The sequence below is a fragment of the Equus quagga genome, chromosome 3 (assembly GCF_021613505.1).
Source record: "Equus quagga isolate Etosha38 chromosome 3, UCLA_HA_Equagga_1.0, whole genome shotgun sequence".
In the NCBI taxonomy this organism is placed as follows: domain Eukaryota; kingdom Metazoa; phylum Chordata; class Mammalia; order Perissodactyla; family Equidae; genus Equus; species Equus quagga.
In genome coordinates, this window is record NC_060269.1 from 62,300,110 (window position 1) to 62,319,530 (window position 19,421).

General features: G+C 42.3%; 1 protein-coding gene and 1 pseudogene across 3 annotated transcripts in view; both read right to left on the reverse strand.

Annotated features, from left to right (window-relative positions):
- Nucleotides 1–19,421, reverse strand: part of MSRA (methionine sulfoxide reductase A) — a 385,457-nt gene that overhangs the window by 310,509 nt on the left and 55,527 nt on the right. The gene's annotated exons all lie outside the window — the stretch shown is intronic.
- LOC124237600 (60S ribosomal protein L21-like) lies at nt 9,842–10,322 on the reverse strand (annotated as a pseudogene).

Here is a 19,421-nt window from a genome sequence, read left to right on the forward strand (position 1 = left end):
ATTATAGCTTTAGCCTCGCTTCATTCCTTCCACCTTGTAGATAAGATTTATTAAGATGCCTGATCACAGAATTACTCACACTTCTTTTTTTTTAAAGATTGGCACCTGAGCTAACATCTATTGCCAATCTTTTTTTTTTCTCCCTTCTTCTTCTTCCCAAAGCCCCCCAGTACATAGTTGTATATTGTAGTTGTAGGTTCTTCTGGTTGTGCTATGTGGGACACCACCTCAGCATGGCCTTATGAGCAGTGCCATGTCTGTGCCCACGATCTGAACCAGCAAAACCCTGGGCCACCAAAGCGGAGCATGCAAACTTAACCACTTGGCCAAGGGGCCAGCCCCAGTCGCTACATTTCTAGAGCACTCACCACATGCCAGGCCATATGCTTAGTACTTTATATCAATTTTCTGATTTAAATCTAACGGTAACCCTATGACTTAGGTATTTTCTTCCACCTTTAGGGATGACAAAGCTAAGGTTTAGATGGGTTCAACCCTGAAGGGCCGCACAGGTGGTAGGCAGCGGGCCCAGATCTGAACCTAGGCTAGCTGACCCTAGTACAGACTGTCTCTAACACATCTTTCCTGGAGGCTCAGAGCTGAGAGCCCTAAGATCTAGTCAGGCCCATGGCCAGGACATTGTCACTGACGCACTGAAGCGTGAGGCAAGGGCAAAGCAAGGCCTGGCTGTGGACCAAGCACCCTCCTGGGTAGGGCGCCCGGGAGCCAGGGTGCCCCCTGGCTTGGACCATCTTCATTTCTAATACGTGCCAATAATACGAATCTTACAGAGTGGTTGTGAGGACCCAACGAGCTAGAACAGAATGCATGGTACTTAGCACCACACAGCTGATGCTCAGTCAATAGTAATTCCCTCCCCTCTAAGCACCCTCACTGCTCTCCCACATAGTCCACGAAAAGCAGAACTGAAAATGTAGGTCTCACTGACAATGGATCCACGGACCATGGGCACCTTCCCAAAGCATCCACGCCCAATATGGCTTTGCTTCTCTGAGAGCTGGACAGTTCCAGGCCTTTTAACGCACTCTTGTAGGACTCAACCCCAAGGAGGATCCCATACTGTGCCCGTTGTAAGTAAAGTACAATTTATGTGAGGCCAGGCCTGCTGTCAAGTCTTCCAGCCTCCTAGCCAAGTGGCAGTTAGTAAATGGCCAAAGCCTCGTTGCCCTAAAGTGTGAGGTCCATCCAGACTGAAAGTCGAAAGACACCTCTGTGTGTATCAACTCTGCCACCTATTTACTTTACAACTTTGGGCAGATCATTTAACCTTTCTAACCCTAGCATAGTATCTGACATACGATAAGCACTCAGTGAATAGTAATTAGTATGCTTCTTACTACTCTATATCTCGCAGGATTGTGGTTAGGCTTTTAAATGTACAGGGAAGTGCCTTGTATGGAAATGTCAGGAGAGGGTGAGGTGGGCTGGAGTAAGCTGGGCAGCAAGGAATTTCTACGTCAAGCTCCTGGAACAGCAGTGCTTGATGTTTCAGACATGACTGCAGGGCTCATTGGTTGGCACAATTGCTCTTCATACCTGGGTGAGTTACGCAACATACATCACCATAGCCAGACCCTGGGCGTGGGGACAGGAGGCCCAGTTAGGGCCAAAGACGCTATAAGGAATCCACTGACAAAAACATCAGACAGTCGCCTCAGCAAGACTGCAGGGGAGCGTGGATCTGACATCATTAATGTCAGATAAGCAATCTGAAAGCCCAAATTTGCTTGCAAATGGGGAGACTTCACTTCCTCAGGTAAAATTCCCTATTTACAGAACAACCAGGACCAATGTGACTTCATTGAAAAGCCCTGCTCAGATAAATTAAAAATAGCAATCAACCTGGAGAATTTTATTGGCAAGGTGGGAACAATTTCATTCTATCTGATCCATGATGGAATATAACACATGTCAGTCTTCCCCATTCTTCCCTTTATTAATCAATTAGGAGACCAAAAAACTCAATAAAAAATCATATAAAAGGCTTATAAACATCATTCAAATCTTCTTTACCAGTCATTTGCTTTCATTTAGTAGAACTGGTTTTTCCATTAAAAGAAAATTAAATAAAATATGAGATGTTATTGTAGTTGCATAAGAGGAGATTTGGGGATTATACTTCTTAGAAAAGTAATTTCTATTTCCCTCCTGCCCCCGGCATCCCGGTGCTGTGTCCCAGCTCAGCGACACACACAGCAAGAGCGTGCAGCGGCTGGCTGCTGGGCCGACACCGGCCACAGGCAGGGAGGGACAGTAGGATCTCTGGGACCTTCTAAGTGAGGGTGTGTGGAGGGGCTCTCTGGCACTGGGAATTTTAACAAGCTGCACAGGAATTTCTGTGGCACATCAAAATATGAGGACCAGAATTCCAAATCATTAATTACTGACCAATGAATACAAGTTCAATCCCTGAACGATCAGAAGTACAAACCAGGGACCTCCTAACCCTTATCTGTCCCCCACTTCACACCACCCCTGTCCTAACCTTTGCAGTGCTGTTCCACCGACCTGGGGTGCCCTCCCTTACAATACGCACTTCTTTCTCCCCGCAAGCTAATTGCTACCTGCCCAAATCCTACATATTCTTGAAAACAGTTAAATACCTCTATGTACCTTTCTTTGATCCTATCAGCCAGAAGTAATTTCTTCTGTGGCTAAATTTCCATTTAATTTGTGCTTTATTTGCATCATTATCGCCTTCTACCTTGCTCTGCAGATATTAACACACACATTTCTCCAGTATTAGATGGCAAGCTTCTGGAGAGAAGGATTCATGTCAGATTCACCTTTATATCCACAGAACGCAGCACACGATAGGCGCTCTATTATTACAAAAAGAAGGAACAAATAAGAAACAAAGGAACAAAGGAAGGAAGGAAGGAGAACTCGTGTCCTTTCTGATAACTTTTATAGTTCTGTAGTTTGCAAAAACAAGCTGAGCTTGCTCCACAGACCATTAACATTTCTATATACACACTCAGCCTGCTAATAAAAGCACACTGAGGATTCTTAAAGGCCCTATAAGAAAGGCTTTATATCCTGGCTTTAGCATCGCTGGCATCTGTGGCATCTAAAACCTGAAAACGCTATTCCTCTGAGGTGTCATTAGCTTTCCGTGTGCCTTCAAAGGCTCAAAGACAATTTCCTGGACTCCTGTAAGAATGCCAGTTTCTTTCCAGCCACTGCAAAATATATCTTAGCTACCGCTGGAATTGTCATTTGCTTTCTATGCCTTCAAAAGCACTGTGAGAGATATAGCCCTGTACTATTATGGGCACTGGCGGTTTCCCTATGCCATATCAAAAGAGCCCTCCACAGTTTCTTTGTGTGTGCAGCCTCTGTGTGTGCACAGTGACACTAAGATTATTTTTCTGGTCACATGCCTTGTCCACAAAGCCTACTCAACTTTTATCTAAGAGCTTCCCAGAGAAAGAATAGGTCTGAGGGGAAAAATCCAAACAGTAACAACCCTTATTTCACTCAGATCTATATTAAGAGAACAATGGTAACAATGCTCTAAAATCCGAAATAATATTCACATATAGGTCAGAATTTAACCTATCTAGTCTTTCATAGCAGGGAGCAAGATGTGGTCACTATTCTCACCGAGTAATACCATTAGTCAAGGCATGAGCTCTCCTACTTGTCCTGAAAAGTTGCTATACTATGTGATAGAATTATAAACAGTCTCTAATTCACAAAGCTGCTGAGGATTCTTCCACACTGTAAACGCAGTGTTTTTCAGTGGGAGTGCGACTGGCATTTGGGGCAGGACAATTCTCCGCTGGGGGTGGGGGGGGGGGGACGGCGAAGGGGGTGCTGTACTGCACTCTGCTGAATGTTTTGCATCCCTGATAATGCCAGTAGCATCCCCAGTAATGTGATTCCCAAAAGCGCACCCCCAACATTCCCCGTTACCCACTTGCTCCTAAGTGGGGTGACTACAGCTAGCGCCTGAACCAACGCGCACGCACACATGCACACCCACATTCTAAAATCCACATTGCTACGCATATTATAGGTCATGGGGTGTATATATGTATGTATCACTAGAGAGATAAAGAAAAGGGAAATGTGGAGAGCGGAACAAACATTTGTCAAATGCTGACCGTGAGCAAGCCAGATGTGCACGGCTTAGGCAGACTTGGACACAGATGAGCTCGGCCATTTACAAACAGAATGTCTTTATTTTCCCTAACAACTGGTATCTTTGCTTTTTTGAGCTTCCTGGGACTCAAGGATGGGGGAATGGGGAGAGGAAACCTAAAATCACCAATTAACAGCATTTCCACCCCTTCTGATGTGTACAGTCCTATCCGGTGTATTCTGTGCCCTAATTCTGTTACTAAAATCACACCCCCTTCTCTCAGTTGGTCTCTCTCCTTCTCCTCCTCAAAGTCCTGCTTCTCAGTGCTCATGGTTCCCCTGGACCCAGGGCTATGGGGGCAGGGGGCAGCTGCTTATGCAAAAGAAGGAAAATCATTGTTTCAAGTTATTGCCTCAGCAATTTCTTCACCTGATCATTTTACACACACATCATCCCATTTAATTTTCTCAACAACCCTGAAAGATGTGCATTTTAATTCTCATTTTTAAGGTCAAATAAATTTTCCAAGTAGACAAGCCAATCTGTTCGTTCTAAAGCTGGGCTCGCTTCTCTTTACTTCTCTGCCTCTACAACACCATGCTACCACAATTACCACAAATAATGGCGACGAGAATAACAATAATGTCAAGGAGTGTCCATGGCAGGAAAGCATCTGCTGCAAATTTGTGTCTGTCTGTTTAAAAATATAGTCTCAGGCAACCAGAAGCTAGAGGAATAGGATGTTCTGGTTGATGGACTCCATCAATTAGCCACAGAGTCCCTCTGCTTGTGCAGAATAGAATTGGGATAGTGTTATGATACAGTCTTCTCCCCTCAAGGGGCTTGCAAACTAGTGAGAAAATTAAGACACAGAGAAAGCACATGTTATACAATGTTGCTGCCTAAGTAGGGCTGACAGTAAAGGCATTTGGAAGTTTACCAAGGAGACTTGAATGTCTTCCTCAACTCCTGTCATAGAAAAAAATCAATTTAAATATAATTAACATAACAAGTTTTTGATATGATTCACTATAACATGCCCACTGCATAGTAAACATTTAGTAAATATGCGTTGGATGAATGAATGAGTGAAGTAATGAATAGTACCTTTGATGAAAAAGAAGAGTTGAAGACCAGAGAACTTCTCAGTGGGTCTTTAGCACTGTCTAAAGGAAAAAGATACAAGACAGTAGCCCCTTCCCATGCTAGAGCTGGCTTAAATTTGGAATATCACCATGGGCAGAATTTTCCTCATAAAACGCACTTATATAGACAACAAGGCCAGGCTGAAAGGTAAGTGCTGACTAGCTTGTTTTCTAGGCTCAGCTACTGGCTAAGGGATCCAGGCCAGGCCCCACAGAGATGAGTCACGGAAGTTTGCATATACTAAAAGATAGTCAAAATCAGAAATGGCCAATCTAGTAATGCCACATGATCTTGAATAGGCTTATGTTAATGTTTTACTACCATTGGAATTAAAACAGAAACTTCTTGAAGATCTCCTGAAGAACTCATGGAGAAGGAGAATATATCCGCTTTCCTCCTCTTCCTCAACACACCACAGTCCACAGAGGGTCTCTAACTGACTCCAGTTTGGCGAACACTGCCCTAGATGAAAAGACTGAGCTGGCAGCAGGCCCACATGCAAAGAGAAATCATTCCACATGTGGGAAATAAAAAAATCCATTCTTCCTGAATGTCTGAAAAAAAAACACTTGAAGTTAAGTAAGACTTAAATTTCTATAACACCATAAAGAAAATAATATATGGTTTTCATACCTGAATTTCTCTACTTGTATTTATTCAAACTCTGACATTTTTTAATTATGCATTTCTTTTACTTAACAACAATCTTTTGAATTTCAATCAAATTAGCTAAAGTACTTGCTAATTTACTCAATTCTCTTTTATCAATAAATAGAACAAGTGTCCTTATCCCCAGTATCAAATATTCATTGACTGTTTTAATGCTAACTAGTAAATAAGCTTCAGGAAGGATCCCTGGAGAATACCATTTAATATGTCACCTTCCATTCATTCCTTCTGGGTGACGTCTAGTGACGTCTACTCTTGTGAAACAAATCTACCTTGTAAAATGGCCGCTAAATGCAAGTATGAACTCTAAACCAAGTTCAAAAAGTGGGTTATCCAATGAAATGTGGTATATACATCCAAAGGAATATTATCCAGCCTTAAAAAGAAATGAAATTCTGATACATCCTACAACATGGTTGAACCTTAAGGTCATCATGCTAAACGAAATCAGTAAGTCAGACACAAAAGGACTAACACTGTCATGATTCTGCTTACATGAGGTACCTAGAATAGGCAATTCATACAGACAGAAAGTAAAATAGAGGTTACCAGGGGCTCAGGAGAGGGGGAAATGGGGAGTTATTGTTTAATGGATATAGTTTCTATTTAGAATGATGAAAAAGTTCTAGAAATGGATAATGGTGATAGTTGTACAACATGTGAATGTACTTAATGCCACTCAGCGGTACACTTAAAAATGGTTAAAATGGTAAATTTACCACAATACGAATATTTTATGTATATTTTACCACAATAAAAAAAAAAGGTTATCCAAATCAAGGACAATTACAAATGATTCGGTTTCTCCTTCCCCCAATCATACCCTATATATATCTTATTAGTTTGTTTATAAAACAAGCCAAGCACTGTAAAGAGAAGAAACAAAATTGAACACAGTCTCACTTAAAAAACTTGAGGACAAAAAAAAATCTAGACGAGCACAGCAGATATCCTACAGAGGGGACAAAGCACTCTGGAATTTACAAACTGAGAGTGAGTAAGGACACAAAGCTATGAATTCTAGAGCAAAGTCTGGAAGTTAAGCTCACCAAAATATCAAATGTGGTTATCTCTGGGGGATAGGATTTTTCAGTGATTTTTACTTTCTTTGTATTTTGGGGTACTATTGGACTTCATTCATAGTAAGCATGCGTCATTTAACAAAAACAATACACTTATTTAAAAAAGAAAAAGTGAGTAAAACAATGGAGTCCATTTTGTCCATCTTCCTCCATTTTGTCTGGCTTCAACAACTTTGACCAAAGACACAACTCCACTCATCAGGCAGTATTTATTAATTTATTAATTATAGGAATCTTGGGTTCCTACCCAGGGGACAGTCTCCCAAGTATAGTATGGAAGTAGCATAATTTCCAGGGTTTTCCTTTCTTTCCTTTTAAAGATGGATAAAAACACAGCCTTCTTCCAAAATCAGGTGGAGTTCTGTAGGAAACCTGAGTCTTGGTGCCTTTGATTAGCCTCAAATCATAAAAGCTGTGGCAAAGGCCCTTTGATGGGGTTGATGGTTGTCTTACTATAAAGTGGCCAAAAGCTTTTAGTAGCCCAACAGAGAATGAATCATTGCTGTGAGTAACAACACTTACTGGTATCAATTTCTGTGAATGAATGTTGGTCATCATTAAATGATGGCAGAGGTTAAGATGCTGCATCATCTCTTACACAATACCTTCGTGGACCAATTGACATTTTGAACATCCAAAAATGTTCAGGAGGAAGAACTTTCATTAGAGACTGTCAGATGACTTTGAAGACTAGAGAATGTCTCTATCATTCAGTGCTGCTCAATGGCTCCCCCTTTGCCTTCAGGATCAAGTTCTAGCTCGTTAGCCTGGTGGCTGAGGTCCTTCATAAGGTGGCCCTGAATATTCTCCAGCCTCATCTCTCACCATACTCTCCATGCTGCTTCCCTCCAGCAACAGCCAGCAGGTCCAGACCGATTCCCTCTCACCTTAGCACCACTGCACAGGTTATTCCCATTCCTGGCATGCTCCTACTTCTCTCCCCTCTCCTTCTGCTTATCTAACTCCTACTCCTCCTTCAAGGCACAGGGCAAGTGTTCGACTACCTGGGTTCACTTTTCTATTCAAACTTTTATCTGTGGCTCCCTGCTCTTGGCCCCCAGCCCCGCCACACCACCCTGTCCAACCCTGTGAGAAACTCCCCAAGTCTTATTCACCCAGGTGTCCCAACATCATAGGCTACCCATGGAGGAAGCACACAGTAAATGTTTTTGAACAAATGAGTGATGTCACTGAACTCATGACTTTTCATGTTAAGAGGAATGACTGCTCCCAGAGAGTCAGGTCTCCTAGCTTTTCTAATCAGTACCAGATTTGGATCACAACGAGATGTGCAAAAAGACCAGCTCTCCACCCACATCAGGAGTCAGTCCAGTGGCCCAACTGCATGCTCTTCCCTGGCAAGGATTTAAAGTTTAACCGGAACACGACAGGTGCTCAGCTTACAACTAGCGAAGGAGGACTAAGGAGTGAGGACCTCTCCCACGTAGTCAAGGCGCTGAGAGTCCAGCCCCAGAGGACAGACCTAGCCAGAAAGTTGCCCTCTGCTCTTCAAAGGAAACACTTGGCAGCTTTCATACTCCATAGAATGTTCTGGCACAATTACTGGACTTATCCTCAACATCTAGAAGGCTATCATGGTCGATCTTCTGAAATCACTAATGACCAAGACGTAGTAACTAGTGGTTCATCAAGTTGATAGAAGTGGTGATGGCATCAACACTTCCTAGCTAAAATTTTCCATTTTATTCCCATCTTACAATTCAATATCTCTATTTAATCACAAAATGAATTATCTTCCAAAATAATAAATGTTCAGTACCTTTCTAAATAATAAAATACATTTTCCCAGCACATGTTTATAGCTTTATTTTTATGCTAGAACTGATGTGAAATTACACGTCATGAATTATTCATACCCTCCAATTTAATTCAATTATTTTTACTGAATTCATATCTAATCCTAAAAATGTTTAACTCAACCAAAAGAAGTCATCTCTGCACGCTTGAATAATAGATTTCTTACAAAATTTCAGGAAAGATAAGTGCATATTTGGTTTGAAATGGCAAAGCATATTATAATTATAATGATGAAAATAATTTTAATTATTTAACCATACATTCTGTTCTATTTACTGACTGATGTCTCATAAAGGGAAATTTATTTAATATCAAAGTAGAATCATAGGGGCAAGAAGTGGGTCTTTGTTCCAATTGTGGCACCAAAGTCACTTTTAGATTTTCCACAAGATTTGCACATATAATAGGCAGATGCCCTCTCAAATGAGAGCAGATACTTTGCCCAATCAAAAGCATAAATTTTGTGCTTATAGAAGAGATCTGATTTGTCACGTAGAAATCAGGAGAGGGTAACCATTGTTCCCCTCCTTAGTGAAAAACCCTTTGAGGCTCATGCCTCTTACCTACTGACCTCCTTGGAACTGTTCCCACTTTGTCAATGGCTTTGCCAACTGTCTCCCTATCCATCTCTCCATCTCATACCCTAGCACCATGTAGGGGTGGCCTCAATGTTCCCAAAGAAGGCACTGGAACTCTCTTGCCTCTAAGTTCCTAGATGTCTTCAGTTCCATTGACCTTCACCACCACTTCACTTGCACCACCCATATCCACAGCCACATTCAAGCTGGAGATCCCTCTACCCTCCAATCCCAAATGCCAACGAACCATTCTCTGACCACAGCTTCACAGAACTTTCCCACTCATCACACTTGCTCTCTAACTTCATCAAGACTTCCATCCCCTTGGCCCCACTAAGTTCTCTGGATCCACTTACATTCCTAATAAGACTATACATCACAATTAATCATTTAAATCACTTACTTTTAACAAATAGACGTCATTTTTTTATACACACCTATTATGCCATGCATTCATAAGGAGTGGGTCCCAGCAGCTCAGGCTTTTTCCATTGGTTCTCACAAACTGTGCTTCTCTGGGCAGAGGAGGCTGGTGCTTCAGTTGAAACCAGGTACCTTTCTCCTTGGCTTCCTTCTTTTTCTGATTACTCCCCTTCATGAGTTTCAAGAAGCTCTCTTGGCTCTTAGAGTGCTTACTATGCTCAATACATATATTAACACTCTTGGCAATAACTTTGTCTTTAACTTGTTTGTTTACAACAACACCAACAGCATGCTGGGTACACTGTAGACTCTTCCAGTTTTGCCACGGTAACATTTGTGGGCCATGCCTTTTTGAACAGTGCCCATTCCCTTGATGTCTACAATATCACACTGCCTGTAGATTCACATGTATGCTACCAAAGGAACAACTCCATGTTTTCTAAAAGGCCTAGAGAACATGTAGCAGGTGCCTCTCCTCTTTCCCTTTGTGTTCGTCATTTTGGCAAATTATTAGAAGATGGCAATTCCAAATGAAAGGCTTAAATCACTCCTTGCCCCAACCTCCAACTCTTTTCCCTCTAAACTTCTGCCACACCTAACCCACAAAGTCCCACACCTGGATGGCTATAAGCATCTATTTTCCCACTTCTATACCAGCCTCCTGAGTACTGCTAGAAGAAGTCACACTGTCATTTAGGTTAGTGCTATGACAAAGTTATGGTATCCAGCCTCAGGAGAACCATCAGTGGCACCCAAAAATCCTCTATATGCCTCTAATGAAAACCCTCTACCACTCTCCACATCATCTATTTCAAACTGTCTTCACCCTCCTCAAGCCCTCACCCTCTCATTTCAATTTCACTGCTCACTCCTACCTCACAGAAAAACCTAGAAGTTATCCAGAAGATACTGTCTTAATCTTGCCCACCATCAACAAATTTATCTGCATCAGTAATATCTTCACTGCCAGGTTAAAAGGATGAGAGCCTGTCTTACACCTGTCTATTTCAATGGCATTTTTTTAAGTGACTACTCTTTTTCAAGTTTTTCCAAAATATTTGACTTAATTTTAATGCAAACAAAAGCTTTTTCTGTTTTTGCACTTATATTCCATTGGTTTGCCTAATATATAATTAACTTGTGAAAACTTAGTAACTAGCACAACTGACATAAAAAGGTTTGGGAACAAACATGTCAGACTCCTGGCAAAGCATGCAAATTACAGAAGTGCGCAGATCTATGAAGACATAGACTACTGGCTGAAAGCACTCCGTCTAACAAGCACCTCTGTTGCAATGCTTTAAGAGACAAAGAGGCTTATCAATTAATACAGTGAGTCTGGTAGATGGAAATCAGTCAAGAGAGTGGCTACTGTCTTGTTTTACACTTATCATGCTTTACTTTAATTACACAATTTGTTTACATAATCATCTCGCCTACCAGATTCTAACTCCCTGAAGAAAAGTTCTATGCCTTCTCATTTTGGTGTCCTGAACATATCTAGCACAGTTCCAAGGAAATTATAGATATTCAGCAAATATTTGGAATTGAATTGAACTGAACTGAACTGAATTGAATTGACATGATACTGACTAAAATTTTTGGATATAAAAATCCAAAAAGTTTTAGACGCATTTTGCGTGTGACTGAGACATACATGGAGAGGTGGGTCCTTAATTCTTGGTGTCACTACCCCTTTGTACACATTCCATGGTGCTAGTGTTGGAAACCAGACACCAATAGGCAGATTACAGGTCTCAGATAGTGTGGCATCTCTTCCAATTAACAAAGTTCTTCTTGCTCATCACTGAAAATCCCACGTCCTTCCTATTTGGTACAATTCAAACTCAATGCTTCCAACCTCAGCAGAGCCTTCAGTGTTGCTGAATATTACTTTCTCCTTGTGCCTAATAAGTTCCTCTGCTGGACATTCTGTTTGCTCTTCCAGAACCACTCTCCACTCTGTGTGTGCCCTGTCAGGACTATGCATCGATGGGCTCCCTTGATCCCTGACTTCTTGTTGGGTTCAGCCAATGGGAGACCCTGGCGGGAGACTGGACAGCAGAAAGACTGGGTGGAAATATATTCCCCTGGCTGTCTCTCCCAACCAGACCACAGTTTGGCATTGGTTGTGTTCCTCTACTGAAGGGCAGAATTTCTGTAGGGTGATCTTCTCCTACAGCCCTGGTTCCATTCTTGTAATGGCTCCCTCCTCTTGCCCCCTTGGGTCTAGGAGTGTTAAAACTATTGCTAGCTCCTCAGTACTCACCATTCCTTGATGGTTTCTTTTACCCCTGCCCACATCTTTGTAAACAGTACCTTCTTTCAGCTTTCTCCAATTGTTATCCTTCTTGAGTATATTTCTGCCAGGACCCTCACTAAGTCCTTTGGCCACTACACAGGGACAATTCCAAGACTTTACCATTCTCAGTATTCTACTCAAGGCCTAAATTCTGGGAAGTTTTCCTCTCAACCCCATCTCCTCTCCTGCCCTAAGGCTGTTCTTCACTGACAACCTGGACTCCAAGTATCAAGCACATGCCTCTATTACAGCACTCAACACTTTTCTCTTTGTCACACATTTCTTTGAATGTTTTCCTCTCCAAAAGGGCAAGGCTGTGCATTAATCATCTCAGTAACCCTAGTGCTTATCAGACAACCAAATACATACAGAAATACCTTGCCATGATTGCTTTTCCATGCTAGAGTAACTCCACACTTCAATCATTCAGCCCACTGCAAACCACTCCCAAGTGAGGGACTTAATCACCAGTTCTCTGAGGTTGCAGCAGACAGCACATTAACCAAATGGCCTTTATTACCTCCTCTAACTGCTAAGGAACGTGACCCGGTGAAGACTTAAAAAACAGGCTCCTACAGTGTCCCGTTATCATCTTGTTCATCAAAAATCTTTTTCCTTCAACAGACACTTATTCATATTTTATTATGAAGACATGCATTTTATGGACAAATTATATAGTAGTATTAAAACATACTAGAAATAATATCCAAGATAATGGATCTCCATGGAGTTAACAGCTGTAATTCACTACCATGCTCTTTGAGAGTGCTTGTGTAGACACAAGCCATGAACTATAAGCAAGCAGAACAAGAGCCTACACAGCTGTTCGAGAGCTGAAAGGCACATTCCAGATCCCCCATGTTCACAGGGGATTCCAGAGGTCTTGGGAATAGGGGGATTCTCCTCAAGGGTCTCTAGAACCTGATTTCAAGAATACTGAGGTCCTCCTTGAGGGGGCCAAACCAGCCTGGCCTGAGCCAAGAAAGCCAAGGATTGTTGCCTTCCAATATTTTAGACACCAATGGTTTCTACCCAAGGTGATCCTACATCCCAGATGTTCTAGCACAAGCCCAGAGACCAACTCTGCCATTGAGGGGAGGGGGGGAAATTGGATAAGAGTTTCACAAAAGATGTAACAGGGGAGCTGGTTTAAAGAATGTGTAGAAGTTTACCAGCTAGTAAAAATAAGGAAGGACAGTCTAAGCAAAAAAAAAAAAAGAAAAAAATAACAGGAGGTGCAAAGGCACAGACGTAGGGAAGAGCAGGAAATTTGGGGAAAGGACAAAGAGATCAAGCACAGGGTATGGAGAGGAAAGGGAGGAGAAGAGGATATCAAGATGGCTTGGGCTTAGGTTGTAAAGAACTTTGAGTACTCACCTGAAGAGTCTGGACTTTATTGTGGGGAAAATGGAGAGCCACTGAAGGTCTTTGAAAAAAGAGACGATTAGGCCTATAGTATGACCTCAGTGAGATCATAAACCACTTGAGGCGAAGATACGTCTTCCATGGTTATTTATGTCATCCAGAGGCCTTTACACATAGTTGGAACCATGATTTACATATTTTTGTTTCCCTTTAGCATTTCCCACAGTTCACTGCATACAGCTAATACTCAGTCGATGTTTGCTGAATAAATGAATAAAAGAGTCATTATTATCAAGTCCTTCCTAGAATCGAGGATGTACACCACTGACTGATGAGACGTGCCAAGGCAATACAGGCAATGAAGTAAAATATTACTCCAACGCAGGACTGAGGACTAAGAAAAGCCACAGCTATGCCCAAGATCTGCCAGCCAACGCTAGCCCAGGGGGATAGTTAAAACCCAGTGAAAATAAAATAGCCAGAAACTTCCACTAAAATCTTGTAAACACCTTTGATTTGGTGGCTCTATCTTCCCTGACTGATGAAAATTAAACATCTCCTCCAAGTGATAAGTGCATCATGTGTTTTTATTTGTGCTCAACTTTTGGTATCTTCTGATCAAGATGGAATGTTACATTTGTGTTAATTCAAGCAAGGAAGCAGGGACCCCGGATTTTTCTTTATCACAGCAATCAGAGATTCATTCATCACTGAAAATGAGAGAAAATTTAGGTTTTCTCTGAAAACATTTCTAACTGGCTCATCAGAGCAAAGAGAGTCCAAGTTACCGAAAATTAAAATATTTTAATGCTAGCAAGTAACATTCACAGCCTTCATCAAAAACCCTGAAATGTATTTGCTTGATCTTAAGGTAACTGAGCAAGTACATGTATGGATAACACTCACATCAGCACCATCAAATTACTGATTATCCACATATACAAGACACTTTGTTGGATTAATAAAAGACATGATCCCAACAACTAAGATTCATTCTAATACCCAGAATACAGAAACTTACATTTACAGAAAGCCAGTCTTTCTCCATTCCCAAAGAGAAGAGCCACGAGTTCACACTTACACAGGACAGAACAGCCCATGCTCCCCTTTATGCACATTGCAGCCAGCCAGAGTGCCGAGACAACCCAGCCCATGGGAAAGCTGTGGATTTTCCAGACTATCTTTGGTGCCCCTTTGAGTGACCCTTTCCTCTCTTTCTTGGAAATTCTTCTTCTTAAATGCCCAGTGCTCTTTCTGGGCCTGGGGAGCCCTCTTCTCCAATCTCTCTCTAGACTTACCCATCCTGTGTCCCATCCTGCGTCACTGGCTCTTCCCTTGAAAACCAACTTGGGAAATCAATCCCGGACAAAGCAGGAATGCCTAACAGGAATGCCTCATAATGTGCTGCAGAGGAATCCAGGTTCTAAAAGAGGACTCCTGGAAAGCATGAGGCAGAGAAATAATTGCCCAAGGTGGAATTTCGGGCATTACGCAGCCACAGTTATTTTGGGCAGCAGTGCATTTTCAGGGCCCCTCATGTTAGTCCACGAGGTAAGTCAACTATTTTGCCAATATCCAAGCCTCTACCCCACATACAGCCCAAACAGAACTTAATCTTTCTTAAAGTCTAAGATGCCTGGTTCCACCTTAGCAGACCTTGCTCTGTGCTTCTATGGCATCTCAGGCTTATAACAATGACATGTTATCAAACTGTATCAAAATCATTTGTTTATTTGTCTAGCTTCTTGCCTCCAACAATCTGTGGATACCCATATCTTAAGGGGAGGGACTACATCTTTGATCTCTGTACCCTAGAGCCCAGCACAGAACTCAGCATTCAGTAAGTGCTCAATAATTATCGAATGAATACATTTTTAACTCAACATGTGAAATTAATGAACCATTACTTGGTTCATTAATACTACAATCTAACTTGAGTTTTAATGTTGTTGGTTGAAAGGATGGTTCTTTCCTTCTTTGAGATACAACTTTAAGTCCTGTGCCACAGCAGCAGAGCAAGGCCATTATTTCAGTAGTGCTGGTCACGGCGGTGGCTCCAGCTTGAATTGACACCTCCATCCCCTCTAGTCACCACGGGTTAGACATTAAAGAAACGTGCAGGACCTATGGGAACGTGCAGCTACTCTTGGCCCTACTGTCCCTAACACAGCCTGATATTTTTTTCCAAATAGTGTCTTCATTGTTTTAAAAATTGATACAGTTTGCATTTTTTATACTTTCTATTCATTAATCCATTCATTAAAAAGCTATCGAGGGGGCCGGCCCAGTGGCGCAGCGGTTAAGTTCGCACGTTCCACTTCTCAGCGGCCCGGGTTCACTGGTTCGGATCCCCGGTGCGGACATGGCACCGCTTAGCACGCCATGCTGTGGTAGGCGTCCCACGTATAAAGTAGAGGAAGATGGGCACGGATGTTAGCTCAGGGCCAGGCCTCCTCAGTGAAAAGAGGAGGATTGGCAGTAGTTAGCTCAGGGCTAATCTTCCTCAAAAGAAATAAAAATAAAAATAAATGAAAAATAAAAAAATAAAAAGCTATCGAGTGTCAGTTGTGTTCTATTCTAACTTCTAAATGCTGGGGATACAGCAGTGACTAAGACAAAGTCCCTGCCCCCATGGGGTCAATCCAGATTCTTCAAACTCACCATGCAAATACATGAGGCCTCCTTAACCATGACATTCAACCTCTCGTCTACCCAGGAAGTGAATAATCAAACGCAGCTTATGGTATCGATCTTCTAGAAAACTTAGTAGCGTCTGACTACTCCCTCTAACAAATCAAATCTGATTAGTCACTGTATTCATTTCCTAGGGCTGCGGTATCAAATTACCCAAATTTGGTGGGTTAAACACAGAAATTTATTCTGTCACAGTCTGGAGGCCAGAATCCAAAATCAAGGTGTCAGCAGGGCCACGCTCCCGTGCAGGCTCCAGGGAACGGTCTCTCCTTTGCTGCTTCCTAGCTTTTGGTAGCTCCTGGCAATCTTTGGTCTTCCTTAGTTTGTACCTGCACCACGCCAGTCTCTGCCTCCGTCTTCAAATGACCTTCTTTACATGGCTTCACGTGGTCTGTCTTTCCCATGTGTCTTCACATGGCTTTCTTCCATGGGTATCTTTGCACGGCCTTCTTCTCTCTCTCTCTGATCTCCCTACCATTCCAAAAATCTAACCCCTACACGACTGCCAAAGTCTTCCTTCTAAGGTTCTATGGATACATTTTTCCTCATAAATATTTAATCTATCTTTAATTCATTTTGCTATGAGGTGTGAGATAGGGACATAACTTTACTTTTTTAATATAGTTAGCCAGTTGCCCCAACACGGTTTACAAAATTATCCATCCTTTCACCTCTGATGATGTAATGTCATCTTTATCTTACAATAAATTCCCATGTGAATCTGGGTCTTCTCTTCTTTTCCATCAATCCATTGGCTTATTCCATTGCTAAAACCACACTGTTTACTAACTTTATAGTACGTTTTAATATCTGGTATATAAGTCCTCATCATTATTGTTCTTTTTTTCCTCCAAATATATCTTGAGTATTCTCATGCATTTACTGTTCCAGTTGAACTTTATAAGTGTTTTAGCAAATCGTTCAAAAATTTTTCATTGGGTTTTTTGCTGGAATTATATTTCATTTACATATGAGACTTGAGACAATTGGCATCTTTACAATATTTGAGTCTTTCACTAATTTAAGGCCTTCTTTACATCCTTCAGTGAGGTTTTATAATTTCTTCCCCACAGGTCCTTTACATTCTTTGACTCATTCCCTGGCTCATCTCTTTAACCATCCATTAGCCATCACTCTCAAGCATAAGGCCTTTGCTTCTCTATGGAGTTTCCTAAAAAAATCCCAACCATAGCTCAATCCAAGTGCTCACCTTCAACATGCATACACTTGAAATGAGATTCCACTTTGCACCCACCAGGACGGCTACAATCAAAAAGACACACAAGTGTGGACGAGGATGTGGAGAAACTGGAAGCCTCATATATGTTACTGGTGGGAATGTAAAACGGTGCAGCTGCTGTGGAAAACAATTTGGAAGGTCCTCAAAAAGTTAAACACAGGTTTCCATATGCCCTAGTAATTCTACTCCTAGTTATAGTCCCGAGATAATCGAAAATATATGTCCACATAAAAACTTGCCCATAAATCTTCATAGCAGCATTATTAATGATAGCCAAAAAGTAGGAACAACTCAAATGCCCATCACTTGATGAACGGATAAACAAAATGTGGTATATCCAGTCAATGGAATATTATTCAACCATAAAAAGGAATGAAGTTCTGATAAATGCTTCAACATGGATGAACCTTGAAAACATTATGCTAAGCAAAAGAAGCCAGAAACCAAAGATCACTTACTATATGATTCCATTTAAATGAAAGGTCCCGAATAGACAAATCCTAAGAAAAAGGAAGTAGATTAGCGGTTGCCAAGGGCTGAGGGGAGGGGAGAATGAGGAGTGATTGCTAAGGGGTACAGAGTTTCTTTCTGGGATAATGAAAATGTGCTGTAATTAGATAGTGGTGACAGCTCCACAACTTTGTGAATATCCTAAAAACCACTGAATTGAATATTATAAAATAGGGAATTTTATAGTAAGCAAATTATATCTCAATGAAATAATAAAAACTAGTTTTTAAAGAAACCTGTGTATACATGGGCTGCTAAGTGCTTCTGGGGAGAATCACCTAAACTCACAGATTGTTGCCATTATAAATTCCTGGTCCTCCACCCTTAACTGAGTACCCTGCTAACCTTCCATGTTTTCCTAGCCAGTTCTCTCTCATTCTCTTCTTAACGGCCAGGGCAGTACTTTACTCAAATCTCCACCCTTCCACTGCTCATTCACTCTCAGCAGATATCATCTCAAAGCAGAAAATTTCCCCACTTCCCATCAGTAAGCCTATAGACCTCACTGTCGGCACCAATCCCCTCTCCCCAACCTCCCGTCACAGGGAAGAGCTGTTCTCCTCCTTTCCAGGCTAATCCCTGTGCTCTATACCCCAGTCCTCCAAGGAAGATCCCTCTGTCCCCTCCCCTGCGTCTTCAACCTCAGCTTCTCTCTCAGCCTCTAAACATGCTCTATCCCACATAACACAAAAAACCCCAGAGTGACATTATCAAGATGGCGACATAGGTCATTCCAGACTCCAGTTCCCCTCACAAGAAGACCAGCTAGCAACTATCCATAGTCAAGGACACCATTGTGAAAACCCCAGAACCCAGAGGTGAGACTGAAGCCCCCTGTAGGACCACAGACAACGAGAAGAGTGCCATTAGACAGGTAAGAGGAAGGACTACATTCTGACCACATCGCCCCTCCCCTAGGCTGGCAAAGCACCACACCCAGAGGGCCCAATGGGCCTACAGTTTCTCCAGTGGGAAAAAGAGAGCCCAAGGTGGACATCCAGCTCCCCCAGCATTGTGGGACACTTCCTACAAGGCCCACTCAGGTCTTGCCTCATGGGGATTCCTGGGGGAATCTGCCAGTCTTGACCACTGGGGATCAGATAGAGATGGCGAAGAGGGCAGGGCTTACAGCAACCAGCCCTCAGATCTTGGGAGACATTCTTGCTTGCAAGGGCGCCAGAGCAGCGATCCCAACCAGCAGCTCTGCTCATCTGCAGAACCAAGCTAAGCCATCTCGTTAGGGAGCTTGGCTAGCAGTTGTGCCTGATTTGGGTCACCAGACAATAAGCCATACGGGCTGTGGATCCTGTTCTATGGTCCTGCCCAGGCAGGGAAGCAAACGTGCAGCCCCACCCAACTACTGAGCATAGCCTCCATTCTGCCCAACCAGGAAGCCTGGTGAGAGAGAGCCTAGGCAGCCACGGAGCCCATCCTACAGCCCCTCTTAGGCAGGGAACCAAACCATCAGCCCGGCCCAACTGTTAAG